At 40.7% G+C, this 13,730-nt stretch overlaps 1 pseudogene across 1 annotated transcript; it reads right to left on the bottom strand.

Annotated features, from left to right (window-relative positions):
* Positions 1-318: 318 nt before the first annotated feature.
* On the bottom strand, positions 319-2,924 carry LOC147622642 (amidophosphoribosyltransferase, chloroplastic pseudogene; annotated as a pseudogene). Its single transcript, XR_015269464.1, has one exon. The product of XR_015269464.1 is annotated as an amidophosphoribosyltransferase, chloroplastic pseudogene (transcript).
* Between the last annotated feature and the right edge of the window lie 10,806 nt (positions 2,925-13,730).

Genomic DNA, 13,730 nt, shown 5'->3' with positions numbered 1-13,730 from the left:
ACTAAGGAAGGTTTGAAGGTAGGATAGCAAGATTATGTCATGCTACATATTGCATGCATTTTGTGAGACTGAGTGAAATTATCCTAGCAGACTCAAATTTGATAAGAGCATGGAGGGCATAAAAATGACTTTGGATGCTGGCAAGAATGCTAAAACATTGAAAAATGAATTTATTGGGAAGAACATAATGGAAGGGGTGGAGAATGCAAGATAATAGTTGCTCACACTCTTGAAACTACGATACTACCACATAATTCACATAACACAAGTATGATTGAAATCATAATCTCTCTAAACCAACTTCACAACACGGGTCTCTGATGAAAAGATTACCCCTTGCATGACATTAGATGGGTAGTCTACATGGATTAAGCATTCCATTGCATAGAAACACTGCTGTACATAGCAATTAGCCACAGCCCACAACCATAGTTTGATGCAACTCAAAACATGGATGTTCTGTAGACAGTAAACAAGGTTGCTATGTGGCACATAATTCAAAGTTATAAACTATCCTACTTAAGACTGACGAAAAGCTTAGCAAAGCCATGTAACAGAACAACACTGCTTCAAGGAATCAGCACTAGGTGAACCTACATCAGTTACAATGGAGAGCTTGTCTGCTGCTCTCAAGAATAGGATAAAGTTAGCATGACAAGATAAAGTTATGCCCAACCAAATTGCAAGGCACCAGTAAGACCTGCAATGGTAAATGACACTCTTATGAGACTACATGCATTAGGAGATCCCAGCAGTTTCCCTGCTTTTCTCTCCCCTCTGGCTAGACTCAGAACTCTGACTCCATGCTGCCCCCAACAGGCGGGTTTCCACCACTGCATCAAGGCTGTTGGCGAGTGTCTTTGCCAGATGCTGTTCCTCCTTCTCCTTCAAAAGATCAGTTGGGGGGACAGCATAAGACCCTGAAAAGCAAGCATCACAGAAAGTCGGAGCATCATCCCCCAGCATAGCCCTCAACCTCTCAAGAGGAAGAAAGGCTAGAGAATCCGCCCCTATGAACTGCCTTGTTTCTTCAATAGTCATCTTGAAAGAGATGAGTTCCTCCGTGCTTGGAGTGTCAACACCATAGTAGCATGACCCTATGATGGGAGGGCTGGCTATCCTCATGTGAACTTCCAAAGCTCCTGCCTCTTTGAGTAACCTAACAATCTTAGAAGATGTAGTTCCTCTCACTATTGAGTCATCCACAACCACCACCCTCTTACCTTCCAGGACCGCCTGCACAGGCGCAAGCTTGAGCTTCACCCCAAAGTCTCTGATCTTCTGGGATGGCTCTATAAATGTGCGGCCAACATAGTGCGACCTAATCAAACCTTGCTGGAAAGGGACCCCAGCTTTGGCCGCATAACCCAGAGCGGCAACCACTCCTGAATCAGGCACTGCAATGACAATATCACACTCTACAGGGGCTTCTTCTGCAAGAATTTCACCAAACTTGTACCTGGATTCATATACAGAGCGGCCAAAGACGATGGAATTTGGGAGAGAGAAGTAGATGTGCTCAAAGACACATGCTTGGCGCTGACGGCGAGCAAGGAGGTAGGATGAGCTGATGCCATCGTTATCAACAACAATGACTTCACCAGGGTTCACTTCTCTGACGTACTCGGCTTCAATTAGGTCCAGGGCACATGTTTCGGAGGTGAAGACAACGGCACCATTGCTGCGGCGTCCCATGACTAGGGGGCGAAAGCCATAGGGATCTCGGACCGCAACAAGCTTATTTTCCGAGAGGAAGACCAGAGAGTAGGCGCCCTCGATCTGCTCGCAGGCATAGACGATTCTGGCGATGAGATGCTGGTCTCTTGATGTGGCAATAAGGTGCAAAAGGACCTCTGTGTCGGAGGATGTGTTGAAGATGGAGCCATTCTCTTCAAGATGGGCTCTGAGGTGCTTGTAATTGACAAGGTTTCCATTGTGAGCTATGGCGAGAGAGCCAAAACGGTAGCTTCTGACAAACGGCTGCACGTTTCCGATGACAGAGGCCCCTGCCGTAGCGTACCGGACGTGGCCAATTGCCGACATTCCAGGAAGCTTGGCCAGTTTCCCGCTGTCGAAAACTTCCGACACTAACCCTAACCCTACCTCTGAGTGCAGAGAGTTTTCATCAGATGTTACTATGCCCGCCCCCTCTTGCCCTCTATGCTGCAGGGCATGGAGGGCCAGATAGCAAAGCCTGCTCGCTTCCCCATCACCATAGATTCCCACTACCCCACACTCTTCTCTCATGCTATCCCCTTCCGCTCCGTGTCCTTCTTCTTGCATCTTCTGCACCATGACAGCCAACGGATTCTTGGCCATGGCTTCCCCGCCATTGACGCTTCTGCTGCAGCTTGCTGAGATCCTGAGATGGGGTGAAGCTCCGTCAGCAAAAGCTGGGGTTTCGCCTGTGCTGGACAGTGTCTTGAAGGAGGCTGCGAGCTTCTTTCCCCACAATCTTGAAGAAGAAGGATGGCGAGCGGTGAGCGTGCAAGGGGGCAAGCTATGCTCACAGGCAGGAGAGAAGGAAGACAGCAAAGAGTCGGCCGCCATAGCGAGAGAGAGGAGAAACAGGGAAGGAAATCAGAGAGAGACAGAAGAAAAGAAGGAGGGGCTGGCAAGATGAGGAACAGTCAAGAGCAGAAGATGAGCGGGAAAAATTCCACCATAGCCAGGGAGCTCGAGATCTCACCGCCGCCCGAGCTCGGGATCACCGCCAAAACACGAAGCTTTGCTTCTAAGGTGAACAGGGCCAAAATGTGGAGTGCATTACTTCTCCTTGCTACATATATATATATATATATGTGTGTGTGTTTTTTTTCCCACCTTTATTCCAAATGTATTATTATAAATTAATTAAGAGCAAATTTGTAAGGCCATGAAGCAATAGCCTCACTAGTGGCTCCCATTTATAAAGCCTATTCTTTAAATGTATTTTTTGGCCAAGTTGGCCTCATCTCCCCTATTTTTCTTGCCCTTTTCCAAGTATATTCTTTGTGCCCCACATCTCACTACTAGAACATGGAATCTCCAAAAGGTCCCACCATGGAAAGAGTTTCCTGGAAACATAACCAACTTCCAAGTATTTGATATAGGCTCATTACACATCGCCATACCCCTGCCTGCCCATGCTGATGTGGTGGGGGTATCCACCGCCCATAATTCATGGGCAGGCAATCTCCCTCGCCCATACATGGACGGTGGGGTATGTGTAACGGGCCTTATAGTCTTTGCTTTTTCTTTCAATGACCACATATGGATTCTTTGCATCACGCATGACTCATGTGTAGGTAGACCACTCGATCTAATTCCAACACAAGGACCACTTCAAAAAAGCTCTTCCCCATAGTCAAATTTCAACTTGGGCAGCTCTTCCTATTGGACACCATTATTTGACGTGAAGAGGACTTGTTCATCGTTGCTACCCTTCTGCCAACTCCTCACGTTCCCACCTAACGCGGAAAGAAGGAGGCCATTAAAAAAATTTGTCCCTCATTGGCTAGTTCCTGGTAAGTGTGGCCGAAAATAGCCAAAATTACCAAGTCTTGTAGAGGGACTAGCAAGAAAGGGATGAGCTTGGAAAAGCTTTTTGTCAATGAAGGATGAGCTTGGCAAAGTTTTTAATGGCCTCTCTTTTTTCTCTCGAAATCCTCTTAATCTTGTAAAAGTAATGCGGTTCTAAGAATTTTACCATTTAAAAGATTTCTCAGTGGTGAGCATTGTAGGAGGAGTTTGGACACTTCCCCATTTCTAATGACACTAGTTGGGAACCCGTGCTTTGCACGTCTTTTGAGGCTTCCAAAATCAAATTCTACCCAAACCTCCTCCTCCCCTTCCCCAAACCTCCAAATTCTCACCACGTGGCAGCTTTGTGAAACTCTTCCTTAAGATAATATAGACATGAGCAAGAAAAAACGATTGAAGTTGTAAGATGATATCTCTACCACCCACCACTAAGTTTCTTGGGTGGTTTCTCATTTTATTATATTGTGTGGCATATGATCCCTCAAAGTCATGTTTTCCCTCATCATTGTTCTCCATGTCTTATTGAATGGAGTATTCTAGGGTAGTCTATTAGTCTCTTCTAGTCTTTAATAATTCACTCAATCCCACAAAAATCCATGCAATATTTCAAATTCCATGATCCTCCATATGCTACCTCAAAAGTTCCTAGTACACACTTTTTGTCACCACATATGTCCTCCACACCTTTCTCTCTTTGTGCCCATGTGTCTTGAATTTTAGTGAGAACAAACTTCTTTCTTTATTTTATATTAGGACATCTTGATCTAATTTCTCAAGTACACAACCTACCTCTCATTTATTGATGTTGATTACACATTGCACTTATTCCTTCCATTCCATGACTCATCTACCCTTAACTTTGTTATGTCATGTACTTGCAACCCTATCAAAAGCAAAGCCATCAAATTCCTCCATGTTGATTATTGGAATAAAGCTTGTCTATACATGTTCACGTAACATTGTTTCTCCGTGCTACTAGCTACACAATGTCCTCCACATCTCTACTTTTGGACTATATATTCCTACATGCCATCCTCTCCCTTTTATTGCTTGACTTTCAAGCCAATTCCACAAGTCTTTCTTCTCAATTATTTATAGAGAATGAGTTTTTTAATTATTGTGTTGCCACCATGACATAAAATGTGAAGCATGGATGACACATGTAAGACTTTTTCAACCTATCACTATTAATCCACCAAAGAAAATCTAAGGAATAAGTTTAAAGGACTTTTTCAAAGCCTTCCATTATAAATCCACCAAAGAAAATCTAAGGAAAGGCAAGAGTTTAAAGGACTCCCCACCACCACCCCTCTTCAATGTTCGCTTTCCTCTAACCCTTATTTTTTCCCTTGTTCTTTTTACATATCTTCGCAGCCCCTCTTATCTTCAATGTCACTCCTTCATGTTCACCTTTCTACATATCTATGTTGCCCCTCTTTCCTTTAATGTCACTTCTTCATGCTGACCTTTTAGTCTTTGTTCTTTCAAATTTTCCTCACTCTTGTTACATATTGTCATTGCCCCTCCTATTTTCAACCTCTATCCTTCATGTTCACCTCTTAGTCATTCTTCCTCTCGTCTCTTTCATTTTTCATGGGCTTTAACAATCCACTTGTGTAGTTTGTATATACAATAATAAGCATCATAGCACCATATGCCAACATCATAGCACCATATGCCAACATCCCCTTACTTTTGTTTGAAATGAAGAGTAGGAATGTAACCTAGGAGATTGAACTTGATTCCTTTTTACAAAGTCCTATTTACAAAGTCCTACAAAGTAGGACTTTGTAAATGTAATCTAGGAGATTGAACTTGATTCCTTTTTACAAAGTCCTACAAAGTAGGAATGTAACCTAGGAAATTGAACTTGATTCCTTTTTACAAAGTCCTACACTTTTCAAAGTTGTTTACAAAAAACTTATAAACATGTTTTAACACATTTTCAAGATGTCAATATTTTAATTATGGTATTTCATGATGTTCCACTATGGTATTTCATGGTATTTTAATCATGGTATTTTATTATGTTCCACCCACTATGGTAATGCATATTAATCCATTATTCTTTTCTTGTTAGCATTTCATGGAGGCATATTATTATAACCTCACTCATTAAGCGGACATACAACATGGAAACTTACACTATAATAGATTAAGGTAAACTAGAAAGGTTATATGGTCACATTACAAATAAAATAGGAGGACATGACATTATTATTGCTCGTAGTTGCTAAGAAGCAATGGAATAATCTTGATTAAGACCTATTACTACACTATTGGGCATTGATTGCTTGGGTGCATGCACACTCAGTTTCCTTTCTCTCTTTTTTATTACAAAGTTTGTTCTCTTGCATTTGCACATATAGGATAAACATTTGCTAAGAAGAAATCGAAATAATCTTGGTGAAGGCTTATTACTATGCTATTGGCCCATTGATTTTGTTTGGGTGCATGCACACTCTTTTTTATTACATAATTTGTTCTCTTGCATTTTCACGTAGAGGATAATAGGACTTTGGAGCAAGTGCTCTAAGGTGATGTCAAGGAGGTACACAAAAGAGACAAAGAAGAATAAGAAGTTTTGGTGAATTCCTCAATCTTTGAGTTTTCCTTTACTTAGTTCTAGTTGTATTACCACGAATTTATGAGATTTTTTAAAATTTAACTTGTGCTTCTTTAAAGCTCCTCTAATAAAATCACTCAAAGTTTGAAGGGGATTGAGGGGCAAGAGGGGGGGCAAGGAGAGGGGAAGGGGTGGGGGATGCTTTTGTTGATGCCATGTGGGTCACATTTCCATCTAATCCCCTATCTCCCCACCTCAAGCCTTTACTTCACCTACTCTTGGCACCTCACATAACTAATCATGGATTCTGTTTAAAGAGGGAAAAGGGGGGGTAAAATATCGGTACAATCCCTAGTTTACTTAATGTAAACAAAGGGGGGGGGGGAAGTAGGGGAATACAGGGGCCAATGGAAGGCAATATATTGGTTAGAAGAGGGGGAAAAATTTAGCCACCTAGTAACTTATGGAAATAGTAAAGTTGGGAGGGAAGATAAACTAGGCCTGGCATTACATGAATTTAAACTTGGGTGATGACAATCTCTCTCTCTCTCTCTCTCTCTCTCTCTCTCTCTCTCTCTCTCTCTCTCACACACACACACACACACACACACACACACACACACACACACACACACACATGCACGTGTGCACACACTTGTATGCACACACACACATAGACACACACGCACATGCATGCACGCACACACACACACACACACACACATATCCGTCCTAAAATGACACGGAGCCCTTATGTCTTAAGCATTGGTGGGACTTTGTTTGGGACACATGTCTAAGCACTATCCTTGGGACTTTGTCCTTTTTGCTTCATTATCACCAAAATGGTGGCATCAAAAAACATTAAATCAATATGGATAATATCTATATGAAAGTATGATATAGCAAAGTATGAATTAACGGTACCCACTTACACATAAGCTTCAAACACTAGCTCGTGATTAATCCCTTATTTATTGCATCACAAGTTATATAAATGATGGGTAACTTTGAAGCTTTGAAGATCCTTATAGAAAAGCCTATTTATCCATCCACAATTGATAAGGATTTTTTCAACATAAATAAATAGCCCAAAAGAACCACCTAACCTAATAAGCATAGGATATTACTACACGAAAGTGTGGGCTAAAAATTTAGTTTGTATTTACATCAAGTTATATCACACCAACTACCATGGCCAGTATTCTCATAGCACTATCCCTACATACTTTGCTTTAATAAATTTAGTTTGTATTTACATCAAGCTATATCCACTTTTATGGCTACCTTCAAAAGTTTGGTAATACCTAAATAATGATAATACAGTTACAAAAACTCATTTTTGTAATGTTCCATATGGTATACATCCTAGAAATATCAACCCAATGTATACTTTGGTATGCTTAACAAATCTTGAAATTCTATGTTGCTTGGGCATGCAAGGCATTAAAGATGATGGTGCTCTATTGACTTTGAGATTGCACTAGCTAATACAAGCAACCATGCATTTAAAAAAGAAAAAAATCCCCACTTAGGGTACCACGAAATAGCTAACAAGCAACATAGACCTAAATCTTTGTTAACCTGCCTAGTTGATGAGTCATTGAATAAGACACCACCTCGAACACACAACACACCATGGGGTATGCTAATCTTATCTTTAAAATTCTCATGTGTCCCTTTATACAAACCATCACTAATGCCTAATATCAATGTTTCTACACTTCAAAACTCAAGCCCATTTTAACCCCTATTCAACCACACATATACTGGTAGAGATCCCCACATCAAATACCCAACCAAAAGGCTACTTTAGCATGTAAACCTATGCTTGATAACATTCCATATACAATAAGTTACATGGGTGTACTAAGCCCTATAACCCTTAGCCCATAAACCTATGCTTGATAACATTCCATATACAATAAGTTACATGGGTGTACTAAGCCCTATAACCCTTAGCCCATAAACCTATGCTTGATAACATTCCATATACAACAAGCTGCATTGGTGGTGTAATGAAAGGGACTTGGGTTTGAACATAAGGGAAGCCCATGGACATGGATATGGCCGGGAAAGTATGGGGGCCCAATATTAATAAGTGTGAAAAGGTGGGCAAGTATATAAGTGAACAAATTGTAATTAGGGATCTTATCATTTTGACTAATCAAATCATACTTCTTGGAGCTCCATGCTCCTATGGCTATGGTGGTACTCCCTTGAGTGCATGTGGTACTCCCTTGAGTGCATGTGGTACTTCATTATGAGTGCGTGTGGTACTCCATTATGAGTGCATTCTCTTTCTTTAACTCCCCATCATTACAGTGGTATTAGAGCTTTGTCTTTGATCCAATTTTCTAAAAGTTTTCAAAAATTTTACATTTTCTTGATCTTCTTTGAGTTTCTTGGAAATTTTCTTGATTTCTTAATCAAGAAATCGGGCATGGGGAGTGCTGGATGCTCGAAATTTCCTTGATTTTTGAATTGATTAAAGTTTTGGGGGGCTATGGGTCACTATGGAACAAAAATTGGGGTACCATTTAAAGGGGGTTTTACAGATTGAATAGAACAAGGGTTTGTTTTATTCATGAAAATTTTATAGATAAGGGGTTTTTTAATTAGGTCTTGAATGGACGTGATATAGAGAGTTTACATATAGTGAACCCCCCGAGTTGATTAAAGCATTATAAGGTGGAATTTCAAGCTCTTTGAACACTGTGGTTTCAAGCTCTTTGTTTGAAAACTTTTCTTCAAACTATTTGAATACCATTGATAGAAGCTTTTGATTGTTAATGCTCCAATCATTTGCATGCTACATGCAACGATGGTATGCCCATGATATTTGGAGGCTTTTGCATGGCCAACATATCTACCATTGAGATGATTTGGGGATGCATTACATGAGCTCTTGCTTAGCATTAAGCAAGCTTTTACTTAAGCATTAAGCAAGCATCATACCTTTTGTGGTCATTGAGCCATTGGAACTTCTACTTGCCATTTGGATGATAGCTTTGCTCATTGATGATGGCTATGAAGTAAAGGCATGGGGTTGAAGTGATATACATGAAAATAGTGAGGTGTGGCTTCATATTATTGCCAAATATAAGCCTAAAGCAAGCACATGCATGTGCCTACATGAGCCAATGATTTCATTTGCCTTGCCAACAAAACAAGGATCCCAATCAATTACCAGGAGGATTGTTGCAACCATTGCCTATTCCGGAAGGAAAGTGGACCGATATAGCCATGGATTTCATTACCAGGCTGCCCACTACTAAGGAAGGGTGGAATAGCATCTATGTGGTAGTGGATAGATCAACAAAGGCGACTCATTTCATACCCATAAAGGTGCAATATACAGCTTCTATGGTGGCTCAACAATTTATGGAGCATGTGTTTAGGTTGCATGGAATGCCTAAGCAAGTGGTGAGTGATAGGGGTGTCTTTGATTCCATGGGGACCACACTCACTCCAAGTATGGCCTATCATCATCCGCAAACACATGGCCAAACCGAGAGGGTGAACAAGTGGCTCGAAATCTATTTGAGACACTATTATTATGACACCCAAGCTTCATGGGATAAATGGCTGCGCTTAGTTGAATTTTGCCATAACAACACCTATCACATGAGTATATTTGAAGCCATGTATGGGTATAAGGTGCATGTACCTTCCATTGCATTCAATGAGGAAAAGGTGAATCCTCAAGCCAAAGAGGAGATTGAGAAGATGTGTGCAACATTGCAAAGGTGCAAGGATAACATGGCTAAGGCACAAAACCAAATGAAGCATATGCCGATGAATCAAGGAAGCATGTGGAGTTCAAGGAAGGGGATTATGTATTCTTAAGAATCCCTAAGTCAAGGTATGCTTCTTTGAAGGGAGACACCAATACAAAGCTTGCTCATTGCTTTTATGGACCATACAAGGTGTTGAGAAGAATTGGTGAAGTTGCCTATCAATTATTGTTACCTTCTACCACAAGGATCCAAAATGTGTTTCATGTGTCACATTTGAAGAAGTATGTGGGACCTTAATTTTTGGAAGTGATTGATGAATTGCCTCCTATGGATGAAGAGGGAATGATTCAATATGTGGTGGGGAAGGTGATTGGAATGAGGGAAAGACACCTTCGTAATAGGTCTATTGTTGAGTATCTTGTGAAGTGGAGAGGCTTGCCTAATGAAGAAGCTTCTTGTCAGCCCAAAGGCTTCATGAAAGACCATCCAGAGCTTTTACAAGCAATGAATCATAGTGAATAAAGTGGTATAGCTGTATGGTGTTTTTGGACAGCTATTTGCATGGATTGGGATGATGACATGAAGGCTGCCATTGCTGTAAATTTACTATATAGACAGCCACGGCCGCATTGGTGTACTTCACTACTCATCAATCAAAGTTCAACAAGACTTCATGGGCTTATGGACATCATAGAGAGCAATCCATATGTACATCAAATAAGTGGACAGCTCTATGTGGAGTTCTCTCGTGTGAGACATTTTTGGGATTGCAACAATGTACTTTCGCATTCATGATGAGGGAATTCAAGAAGATTCACAATAGCCCATACATGGTTTTGAGGATGAAACCTTTCTCGGTGGTGATGGTTTGTAATGAAAGGGGCTTGGGTTTGAACATAAGGGGAGCCCATGGGCATGGGTATGGCTGGGCAAGTATGGGGGCCCAATATTAATAAGTGTGAAAAGGTGGGCAAGTATATAAGTGAACAAATTGTAATGAGGAATCTTATCATTTTGACTAATCAAATCATACTTCTTGGAGCTCCATGCTTCTATGGCTATGGTGGTACTCCCTTGAGTGCATGTGGTACTCCATTATGAGTGCATTGTCTTTCTTTAACTCCCCATCATTACAGGTGGCTATTAACTAAGCCCTATAACCCTACATGCTAGTTCATGTTTGCTCCTTGTTTTGGGACACAAAACTAAGCATAATGCTTGGGATTTTTCCCTTTTTGCTTCATTATCACCAAAATGGTGGCATCAGGCATTAAATCATTATGGAATATATATATATATATATATATATATATATATATATATATATATATATATATATATATATATATGAAAGTATGAAAGTATAACCTTAGCCCATAAAGCCATGCTTGGTAACATTCTATATACAACAAGATACATGGGTGGCTACCTACTAAGTTCTTTAATCCTACATGCTAATTCATGTTTACTCCTTATTTTGAGGGGATTTTTGGACACAAGATTAAGCACGATGCTTGTAAATTTATCCTTTTTGCTTTGTTATTAGCAAAATAGTGGTGGTATGCATCTCAGGATCTATGTGAAATGTGTCAATGTGTTCCTTGGAAGTGTCAAGAGGTATTTTCCTCGACTAGACTACACACACACCACTGGTAATAGTGTTCTATTCTTTAATGGTCTAAAAAACTAATGTCTAGAAGCCCGTACACAAGAGGCCTAAACATTCATGAACACACTCCAAGCGAGCTTAGCTTCTTTTTTTTAAAAACTTTCCCTTCATGGGATGTTTTCTAAATTTTTGGGAAAGGGGCAGGCCCTTTAGGTCTTCTTGCTTGGTTGATTTTTTTTTAATGATAAAAAAAACAAAAATGTACATGTGAATCTTTGCTAGGGCCCTGCTAAGCCCAATATGTCCATAGTTTTGAGACTGCGTAAAAATCGTTGCCAAATAGCCACGAAAAGCCAGCCACACACACAATTCTGGCTGAAGCAACCAAACCACACCCACACATGCCAACCACACTGACAAAGCCTAAGTGTGAACACCATACCATAAGAAGTCATAGTGTGACAGATAGTGAGAACCCGAGCCAACACAAGCAAGGGCCTTAATCCCTTCCACTTAGTTAAGGTACTGGATGTAGTTTCGTGTGTTGTTAAAGCCTTTAGCCCTTCCTACCAGCAACTCTTTCCTCTGCTTGTAGCACTGACTCACCCACCTAGATGATGGTGATGATGGTCTTGGCAAACAACACTCATTATGGTCACCTCCTTGTTGTAAAGCAAACACACACACACAAGAAAGAGTAAGACAAAAGAGAGAGACGGATGGCTAAATTTTCTTCTTCTCTTCTCTACAACTCCTTCATTTACTAAGATGTCAACAAGGATAGCACGTATAAAGTCCATCAATCACTTAAACAAACTTGCCTGATGACAAAGTCATCTTTCTCACCAAATAAGACATAGCGGCCAAAGTGTAAAACCGTAAAGTGCTTATAATGAAGCTCCCTTACTGCAAAGAGAATAACCAAACCAGACTTCTCCATATTCGTATACTTCATCTCCATAGGAAGCATCACTTGCCCAATGTAGTAGATTGGCGGCATAAAACTTGTTCATGGTTTTGCAATAGAATAGCATCAAAAGCCTCTTTGGCAACACTCAAAGACACATAGAGCTCTTCATTCCAATTAAGAGGCATAAGGATAGGAGCCTCCACGATAGCTTACTTCATGGCCTCAAATACGGCTTGATGTGCATCGGTCCAAATATCAGCATGACCACATAGTTGCTGAAGATAAACTTGATGGGACTAACTACCCATTGTGGTCCTATATGATGAGGCATGTACTAGTTGCTAAAGGCCTTTGGAATGTGGTCAGTGGTAGTGAAACTTGTCCTATTTCACAACTACCAGTGCAACCAGGTGCTACAGGTACATCTAAAGTAGAATATGATACAAATTTGTCTCCTCCACATGCACCACCAGTACTCCCACTGTTGCTCAAATGAGATGGGATGGAAGAGATGCACATGCACATGCATTTCTTGCACTTTCTGTGAAGCGAAGCATTATTCCTCATATTCGGTCATGTAAGACTTCAAAACAGGCATAGGATGCACTTGCTGCATTATGCCAGGTGCGCAATGAAGCACATGTTACATATCTGGGCAAACAGTTAGAGTCTGAGCACATGAATGAGGGAGACTCAATGGATAACTTCTTGATCAAGATCAAAGATTTTAAGGAGCAGCTTGCTAGTGTGGATGAGATATATCCTGATAGTACATTGGTGCCCATAGTTCTCAATGCATTGTTGGATTCTTATCAGAGTTTTGCCTCTACCCTTAGACATATGATGAAGGGAAATCCAAATGCCTTGCATTTGATGAGCTGGTTTTAGTACTCTTGGCAAGAAAAAAAGTCTAGGAAAAACATATCTAATATGCGAGTTGGTGATCAAGCTTTTGTTTACCAATCAGAAAGGCAAAGGTGAAGCTTCTTTGCATGGTGGCTATAAGACAAAATCAGAATCCTCAAGTAAGGATGCAGAGAAAGAAGGTGATAAGCCTAAAAAGAAGGGCAAGTGCCACTATTGCAGGAAACCAGGGCACTACATACATGAGTGCAAGAAAAGTCTAGAGAAGGAGAAAAAGAAAGAATTGCTAGAGCTCCTTTCCCCCTCTACGAATATGGTAGTGGCTATGGTGGGCGTAACATTAGTATCAGAGCTGGCATTGTCCTCTCTTCCGCTCTTGTATGCATGTGGTGTTCTCTCTATCACTCTCTTCACATGTGAAACGGCTCCAAAACAAGATAAGGCTCCTTAACTTCTAATGTTTTTCTCATTCTCTTGTTTTCTCAACTCTACAATGCATTCGTAGTGTGGATAATGTAATAG

This window comes from Cibotium barometz, chromosome 28 (assembly GCF_041138505.1).
Source record: "Cibotium barometz isolate CiBa-2024 chromosome 28, ASM4113850v1, whole genome shotgun sequence".
In the NCBI taxonomy this organism is placed as follows: Eukaryota; Viridiplantae; Streptophyta; class Polypodiopsida; order Cyatheales; family Cibotiaceae; genus Cibotium; species Cibotium barometz.
This window is presented reverse-complemented; position numbering and strand designations above follow the sequence as displayed.